Source organism: Schistocerca nitens, chromosome 7, assembly GCF_023898315.1.
Source record: "Schistocerca nitens isolate TAMUIC-IGC-003100 chromosome 7, iqSchNite1.1, whole genome shotgun sequence".
NCBI classification, from domain to species: domain Eukaryota; kingdom Metazoa; phylum Arthropoda; class Insecta; order Orthoptera; family Acrididae; genus Schistocerca; species Schistocerca nitens.
The window spans coordinates 143934072-143943250 of record NC_064620.1 but is presented as its reverse complement, the minus strand read 5'-3'; positions in this window follow the sequence as shown (position 1 = coordinate 143943250).

The window sequence follows — 9179 nt, the reverse complement described above, 5'->3', positions numbered from 1 at the left end:
AGGACATCACACACATCCATGCCCGAGGCAGGATTCGAACCTGCGACCGTAGCAGCAGCGCGGCTCCGGACTGGAGCGCCTAGAACCGCTCGCCCACCGCGGCCGGCCCGCTATCATATAATCATGCAATAAAGGATCCTTTTTTCTATGTATTCGCTATACATTACATTTGTCTTCGTTAAGGGTCAGTTGCCACTCCCTGCACCAAGTGCCTATCCGCTGCAGATCTTCCTGCATTTCGCTACAATTTTCTAACGCTGCAACTTCTCTGTATACTACAGCATCATCCGCGAAAAGCCGCATGGATCTTCCGACACTATCTACTAGGTCATTTATATATATTGTGAAAAGCAATGGTCCCATAACACTCCCCTGTGGCACGCCAGAGGTTACTTTAACGTCTATAGACGTCTCTCCATTGATAAAAACATGCTGTGTTCTGTTTGCTAGAAACTCTTCAATCCAGCCACACAGCTGGTCTGATATTCCGTAGGCTCTTACTTTGTTTATCAGGCGACAGTGCGGAACTGTATCGAACGCCTTCCGGAAGTCAAGGAAAATAGCATCTACCTGGGAGCCTGTATCTAATATTTTCTGGGTCTCATGAACAAATAAAGCGAGTTGGGTCTCACACGATCGCTGTTTCCGGAATCCATGTTGATTCCTACAGAGTAGATTCTGGGTTTCCAAAAACGACATGATACTCGAGCAAAACACATGTTCTAAAACTCTACAACAGATCGACGTCAGAGATTTAGGTCTATAGTTTTGCGCATCTGCTCGACGACCCTTCTTGAAGACTGGGACTACCTGTGCTCTTTTCCAATCATTTGGAACCTTCCGTTCCTCTAGGGACTTGCGGTACACGGCTGTTAGAAGGGGGTCAAGTTCTTTCGCGTACTCTGTGTAGAATCGAACTGGTATCCCGTCAGGTCCAGTGGACGTTCCTCTGTTGAGTGATTCCAGTTGCTTTTCTATTCCTTGGACACTTATTTCGATGTCAGCCATTTTTTCGTTTGTGCGAGGATTTAGAGAAGGAACTGCAGTGCGGTCTCCCTCTGTGAAACAACTTTGGAAAAAGGTGTTTAGTATTTAACCTTTACGCGTGTCATCCTCTGTTTCAATGCCATCATCATTCCGGAGTGTCTGGATATGCTGTTTCGAGCCACTTACTGATTTAACGTAAGACCAGAACTTCCTAGGATTTTCTGTCAAGTCGTACATAGAATTTTACTTTCGAATTCACTGAACGCTTCACGCGTAGCCCTCCTTACGCTAACTTTGACATCGTTTAGCTTCTGTTTGTCTGAGAGGTTTTGGCTGCGTTTAAACTTGGAGTGAAGCTCTCTTTGCTTTCGCATTAGTTTTCTAACTTTGTTGTTGAACCACGGTGGGTTTTTCCCGTCCCTCACATTTTTACTCGGCACGTACCTGTCTAAAACGCAATGCCTTGAACTTTTTCCATAAACACTCAACATTGTCAGTGTCGGAACAGAAATTTTCGGTTTGATCTGTTAGGTATTCTGAAATCTGCCTTCTGTTACTCTTGCTAAACAGATAAACCTTCCTCCCTTTTTTTATATTCCTATTAACTTCCATATTCAGGGATGCTGCAACGGCCTTATGATCACTGATTCCCTGTTCTGCACTTACAGAGTCGAAAAGTTCGGGTCTGTTTGTTATCAGTAGGTCCAAGATGTTATCTCCACGAGTCGGTTCACTGTTTAATTGCTCGAGGTAATTTTCGGATAGTGCACTCAGTATAATGTCACTCGATGCTCTGTCCCTACCACCTGTCCTAAACATCTGAGTGTCCCAGTCTATATCTGGTAAATTGAAATCTCCACCTAAGACTACAACATGCTGAGAAAATTTATGTGAAAAGTATTCCAAATTTTCTCTCAGTTGTGCTGCCACTAATGCTGCTGAGTCGGGATGTCGGTAAAAGGAGCCAATTGTTAACCTAGCTCGGTTGTTGAGTGTAACCTCCACCCATAATAATTCACAGGAACTATCCACTTCTACTTCACTACAGGAGAAACTACTACTAACAGCGACAAACACGCCACCACCGGTTCCATGCAATCTATCCTTTCTAAACACCGTCTGTGCCTTTGTAAAAATTTCGGCAGATTTTATCTCCGGCTTCAGCCAGCTTTCTGTACCTTTAACGATTTCAGCTTCGGTCCTTTCTACCAGCGCTTGAAGTTCCGGTACTTTACCAATGCAGCTTCGACAGTTTACAATTACAATACCGATTGCTGCTTGGTCCCAGCATGTCCTGACTTTGTCCCACACCCTTTGAGGCTGTTGCCCTTTCTGTACTTGCCCGAGGCCATCTAACCTAAAAAACCGCCCAGTCCACGCCACACAATCCCTGCTACCCGTGTAGCCGCTTGCTGCGTGTAGTGGACTCCTGACCTATCCAGCGGAACCCGAAACCCCATCACCTTATGGCGCAAGTCGAGGAATCTGCAGCCCACACGGTCGCAGAACCGTCTCAGCCTCTGATTCAGACCTTCCACTCGGCTCTGTACCAAAGGTCCGCAGTCAGTCCTGTCGACGATGCTGCAGATGGTGAGCTCTGCCTTCATCCCGCTAGTGAGACTGGCAGTCTTCACCAGATCAGATAGCCGCCGGAAGCCAGAGAGGATTTCCTCCGATCCATAGCGACACACATCATTGGTGCCGACATGAGCGACCACCTGCAGATGGGTGCACCCTGAGCCCTTCGTGGCATCCGGAAGGACCCTCTCCACATCTGGAATGCCTCCCCGCGGTATGCACACGGAGTGCACATTAGTTTTCTTCCCCTCTCTTGCTGCCATATCCCTAAGGGGCCCCATTACGCGCCTGTCGTTGGAGCTCCCAACTACCAGTAAGCCCACCCTCTGCGACCGCCCGGATCTTGCAGACTGAGGGGCAAACTCATGTTCAGAAAAAAAAAAAAAACAGAACACCTTGAACGACTAGAGATAGGACTTTCATATTCACAGGACATGTACATTAGTATGTTCTGTAGATATGATTAGCGTTTCAGTGATCACAGTTCAGCATGTGTCCTTTTGCCTAGTAGGCACTGGATCCGCCACGAGCCCTGATCACTTGTTCCATGCGCGATGGCATCGACGCGTATAAGGCACGAATGGCATCTTGTGGTATACCCATCGATACCTTATTCACCAGGTTCCAAAGTTCATCTGCAGTGGCTGGGATTGGGTCACAGAGCTGCATCCGTCGTTTCAACATGTCCCACACATTTTCGATTGGCGACAAGTCCGGTGATCTGGCAGGCCTAGGCAAAAGGCTTACATCTTGTGACACCAAGAAGGTAAGTTTTCGTGCATCAATATGTGGTTGTGCATTGTCTTGCTCAAAAATGACGTCTGGGGTGTTCCGCAGAAAGCGTATGGCTAAGCGTCGCAGGATGTCATTCACGTAGGTCTCACTGGTCACAGTGCCTTGGACACGCACCATCGGTGATCTATGGTTGTACCCTATAGCACCCCACACTAAGGGCTTCATCTGGCGCTGTATGTCTTGTGCGAAAGCACTTACTGCGATGCCGCCTCCTCTGTTTGCCGCGAAGCAAAATGCGGCCTTCATTTTCAAACAAAGAGGAAATGGATTCGTCCGGAAATATTACCCAATGCCATTCCTGCATCCAACGACGTCGTTCCTTACGCCATTGACGTCTAGCATGTTTCTGCACCTACGTCAAAGTTAGGCAGAGACGTGGACGATAAACGGCGGTGGACTGTCACCCCTGATAGTGTACGATGTTTACACCGTTTCACTGATGCGCCAGATCCGAGTACGACGCAGCTCTGTCCTGCAATGGATGAGCTGTTGATCTTCTTGGGTTGTGGTCTGGGTGGTGGGAACTGACCCATCTCGTCGTGTTCTACAGCCTTCTGTGAACCATTCTGCACACACGAATTGCACCGCCAAAACACTTTGTCCCACACAAGCAGCAATTTCCCGGATTGATGCTTCACATTCTCTCTTGCCAGTAAGGCGCCTTCATTCAAACTCATTGATTTGATGGTACAGTTCGCGCATACGTCTGCGAGGCATCCTGCACGTTTGTTCAGGTCACACTGATCCATTACCATCGGTTTATAGCGACAACGAGAGCCACAGACACGTTTTACCGGTAGGTGGTGTTGCTCCACAATATCGATGTTGACCTTGAACCGGCGGGGCGACATGGTTCAAATGCTAATCACTTCTGCAGAACATGCTAATGTACTTCTCCTGTGAATATGAACGTCCTTTCTCTAGTCGTTGAAGATGTTCAGTTTTTCTCAACATGCGTGTACATTTATCGGTAAACAAATGGTGCCTAGAATCAGCAGTTAACTCACCTGTTACATCCATAGTAGTACGAACATCACACGGTCATTGTATTCATTGTTCGTGGTAAGACAGTGAGAGACGGAAGAGGAAGTAATGAAGTGCAACGTACCCACGTTGCCAAATATATGACACGCGATATTGGCAGCTATTGAAGTAACTGCTTGATAGTGACAACCGGTTATTCCGTTAATTATGAATACTCAAGAACCGGTTATTTATTCCAGTTAAGTTATTTTTTGCCTCCTTTACTGGAGACAGCTGATTTCTGTATTATTATTGTTGCCAACGTAACCATTAATTTTGGTACATGCATTCAATTCTAATAGGTTGAAAAGGCACTGAGACAACCTGGCAGCCTAATCACTATACGTCTGAAATCTTTAAATTTATCGTTTATTTCAGTCTTTCGACTCTCAAGCCAACCATCTCCTGTTTCGCTTTGGCCGTGGTAGGCGTCTTTTCAGTAACAACAGGACGTTTGGTACCATTATCAAGTACAATTGTTGACAGTGTAGGGACATAACATTCAAACCGTTTTCCGTGACTGATCTCGTACGGCAGTGACCTGGCCAGGAAAGCGATGTCGAACTTTTTCACAGAATAGCACTTGACGAACTTGTTTCTGACATTGTTCAGTATCCCAAGCATACAACAAGCAATATTTTGAACCCGCAACTCACGCGAAAGCAAACCGTGTGAAACTGCAACGTAGTGCAAGTTGGAAGTATTGAGGTGGTGGGGATGGATGTATGACAACCGAGGGTGTTTGCTGCGGCTACTGGCCTCGTGGCATTAGCCGAACGCACACCATGCCGACCAGGGGGGTCTCGCCTTACTACTTCCTTCGTAGCTGTCAATTCTCAAGTAATTTTGAACAATTGTAGTTAGTTACATACCCCGTAAATCAACTGCGTGATTTTTATGCAAAGTGTCAGTTTTCATGATAATGCGTATAAGTTGATTGTGAGCATGGCTTTGTGCAGGCCGTTTACGAGTTACTAAAAGACACACATTTCCACCTCCGTAGCTGAGAAGTCAGCTCGTCTGGCTGTCATGAGGAGGACCCGGGTTAAGTTCCCGGTGCTGCCAGTGATTTTTCCCCTGGTTGGAGGAGTGGATCAGGTTTTACTCAGTCCTCTAAGATCAGCAAAGGAGCGCCTTGGATGAAAAGTTGCAGCTCCGTGGTCTGACATGGCAATAACTCAAAATTGTTGAGGCTTTCGTGGCCACTTGTTGACAAACTGCCTATTGGCTTCTGTCTCGGGTTCTTCGGCCGACGTTCATCTAATGATTTTTCTGACGTTTCGCCAGCACGAGTGGCTGGCATTGTCAAAGCTTCACCCTCCATTGCCGGTGGTGAACTGGAGCCGAGCTCGCGGGCGCAGACTATATGTACCTGGCGCGCCAACGTCCGAGGGCTTCTCCGCGGTCATTTCCCGTGCGGTTCTCCTCTTGCTACCTGCGACGGTCGTTCGCTGCAGTACGGGAAGCCAGGATCCGTTGACCTTAAGGCTTTCCTCTTTCTTGTTCAAACTGTTTGCGTGTTTTTGTATTTCTACAGCTTCTCTGAACAAGCGCGTGTGATAGTGGAAGTTCTGGCTGTAGAGAACCACTATCACACGCGCTTGTTCAGAGAAGCTGTAGAAATACAAAAACACGCAAACAGTTTGAACAAGAAAGAGGAAAGCCTTAAGGTCAACGGATCCTGGCTTCCCGTACTGCAGCGAACGACCGTCGCAGGTAGCAAGAGGAGAACCGCACCGGAAATGACCGCGGAGAAGCCCTCGGACGTTGGCGCGCCAGGTACATATAGTCTGCGCCCGCGAGCTCGGCTCCAGTTCACCACCGGCAATGGAGGGTGAAGCTTTGACAATGCCAGCCACTCGTGCTGGCGAAACGTCAGAAAAATCATTAGATGAACGTCGGCCGAAGAACCCGAGACAGAAGCCAATAGGCAGTTTGTCATGGCAATAACTGCCAGAACAGCGTTATGCCGACCCCACACCTCTCCATATCGGATCAAAATTACGTCACAGTGCCCAGGATGACACGGGGGTCGTTTGGTACTGGGTGGCCCGCCGAGACCAGATAACCAGATAACGGAACTGTTTAATAGCCCATTGATTTAAAATTAACTAGAATGACAACGACGCAATGGAAGGACACTGTAGCGAATCGTAGAAACACCTAAGGAGTAGTTACGATTTATGGATAACAAAGAGAAAGAACCGTATAAGATCTGATTACAGGATTGCTAGCAGACACATTGCGTGCGTCACATTGTGTAAGCATTTAGAAGTAGCACTAAGAAGCGGTTTGAAATAGAACAGTCAAATTAATTCATTACTGGAACTTTACCCGCTGCCTCCCTCCGCACGCATGTGTTGTGGTTATTATTATTGTTGCCGTGTTCAGTGCCAAGACTGGTTTGATGCATCTCACCATGCTACTTCATCCTGTTCAGGAATCTTCATTTCCGAGTAACTACTGCAACCTACATTCTTCTGAAACTGCTTACTATATTCGTCTCTTGGTGTCCCTCTACGTTCCATCCGCCCCCCTCCCCCCCCCCCCCCCACACACACACACACTACCCTGCAACACTAAATTCGTTATCATTTGATGTCACAGAATGTGTCCTATCAATCGATCCCTTCTTCTAGTCAGGTAGTGCCACAAACTTCTTTCCTTCCTAGTTCTATTCTGTACCTCCTCATTTGTTACAGGGACTACCCATTTCATCTTCAGCAGTCCTCTATAGCACCACATTTCGAAAGATGACTTCTTGTCTAAACTGTTCATTGTTCATGTTTCACTTTCGTACATGACTACATTCCAGACAAATACCTTCAGAAAAGATTTCAAAAAACTAAAATCTACATTCTATGTTAACAAATTTCTCTTCTTCAGAATCGCTTATATTGCCAGTTTTGCTATTTGGGTCGAAGTACAGAGGATACATAACGTAGACTGGCAATGGCAATAAAAGGATTTCCGAAGAAGAGGAATTCTTTAACATCGAATATACATTTAAGTCTTAGAAAATGTTTTCTGAAAACATTTGTATAGACTGTTGTAACCTCCCCACAAAAATGAAAGAAATGACAATAATTAAATGTTAATGGGAATCGTGCTCAACGCAACCTCCCAGCAAAAATAAAAGAAAAGTCTATGATAATGAAAACGTGCGAAAAGTTATTTCCCCACTAGATTACTGAATAACAATGACGCAAATGTTGTTGAGCTCCCACAAAACATCGTTAAATTGAAATAAAGGCGACTGTACCTTCGCTACAAAAATATTGAAAAATAATGACCCAATGTAAACTCGACACAAAAATTGAGAGATGAACATTCAATTGTAATGATTATCTTTTTTTTAAAAAATTGTTTTGAGAACAAAATTATTATTGGAGCGATTCTTGAACAAATTAATTACAGTTAAGATACATTACAAAAAAAATGGCTCTGAGCACTATGGGACTCAACTGCCGAGGTCATTAGTCCCCTAGAACTTAGAACTAGTTAAACCTAACTAACCTAAGGACATCACAAACATCCATGCCCGAGGCAGGATTCGAACCTGCGACCGTAGCGGTCTCGCGGTTCCAGACTGCAGCGCCTTTAACCGCACGGCCACTTCGGCCGGCAAGATACATTACATTCTCAGATGTGCGCAACGCTGCTTCATTACCTTATTTAACAATATACCTCGTCCTGAATCTTGACCAGAGGCCCATGTCGACGCCCGCCGACTCCTCACACACAACTCCGACTGTCTCGCGCGCGCTACTAGCACTGACTGAGTGCAACTAGCAACTACCGACTCCCTATATGCAACTGAACTCTCGCGCGGTCAAGCGCAGACTAGCCACGATAAATAACTCTCTGGTCAGAGATTCTGTCATGCCTTGCCATCGCTGTACTGAATACATACGCGTTTCACTGTAACCATGTATGGGAGTGAAGCATGGACGTTAAACAGTTTAGACAAGACGTGAATAGAAGCTTTTGAAATGCTGTGCTACAGGAGTGTGCTGAAGATCAGATTGGAATATTACGTAACGAATGAGGAGGGATTCAGTAGAATTGGGGAGAAAAGAAATTTGTGGCAAAACCTGACTAGAAGAAGGAATCGGGTGATAAGACACATTTTCAGACATCAAGGGATCAGCAGTTCATTATTGGAGGGAAGTGTGTTGGGCAAAATCGTAGAGAGAAATGAATACAGCAAGCAGCTTACGTGAGTTTCAGCAGTTATTCGGAGATGAAGAGGCTTGTACAGGATAGAGAAGCATGGAGAAATGCATCAAACCAATCTTCTGACTGAAGACCACAACAACTACAACAACCTCACAATATAGACGAAGGAGCACCTCAGTCTAATTCCCGGTGACAGAGAACACGTGAATAGCCTACGTCAAAGGTAAATTAACTGCGGCCAGTGAAAAGATATCCAGGCTTATGCATTTACTCTTAAAACACTTATTGGGAATGAAACTTCGGTCTTTAAAACGGTAATGACGTTCAACTACTCTTAAAGCAGTTACTAGGATTACAAAACCAATATTTAAAATGAAAATGGAAGAAAACTTCCACCAAATTTCGAAACGTTTCATTCATTTTCATTCACAGCAGGAAATCACGCAACCTTGTGTCGTGCGCTGTTGACAGCTATAAAATGTTCGCTTGACTGATACCTGTTTCACTATAGTTCTCCTTACGGTTATGTTCGAGTTAGTGGTCTACATGTCTGTCCTTGTGGATAGGTTGTTTTCGTTTCAAGATATACAGTATCAAGTCTACAACAATACAAAAAT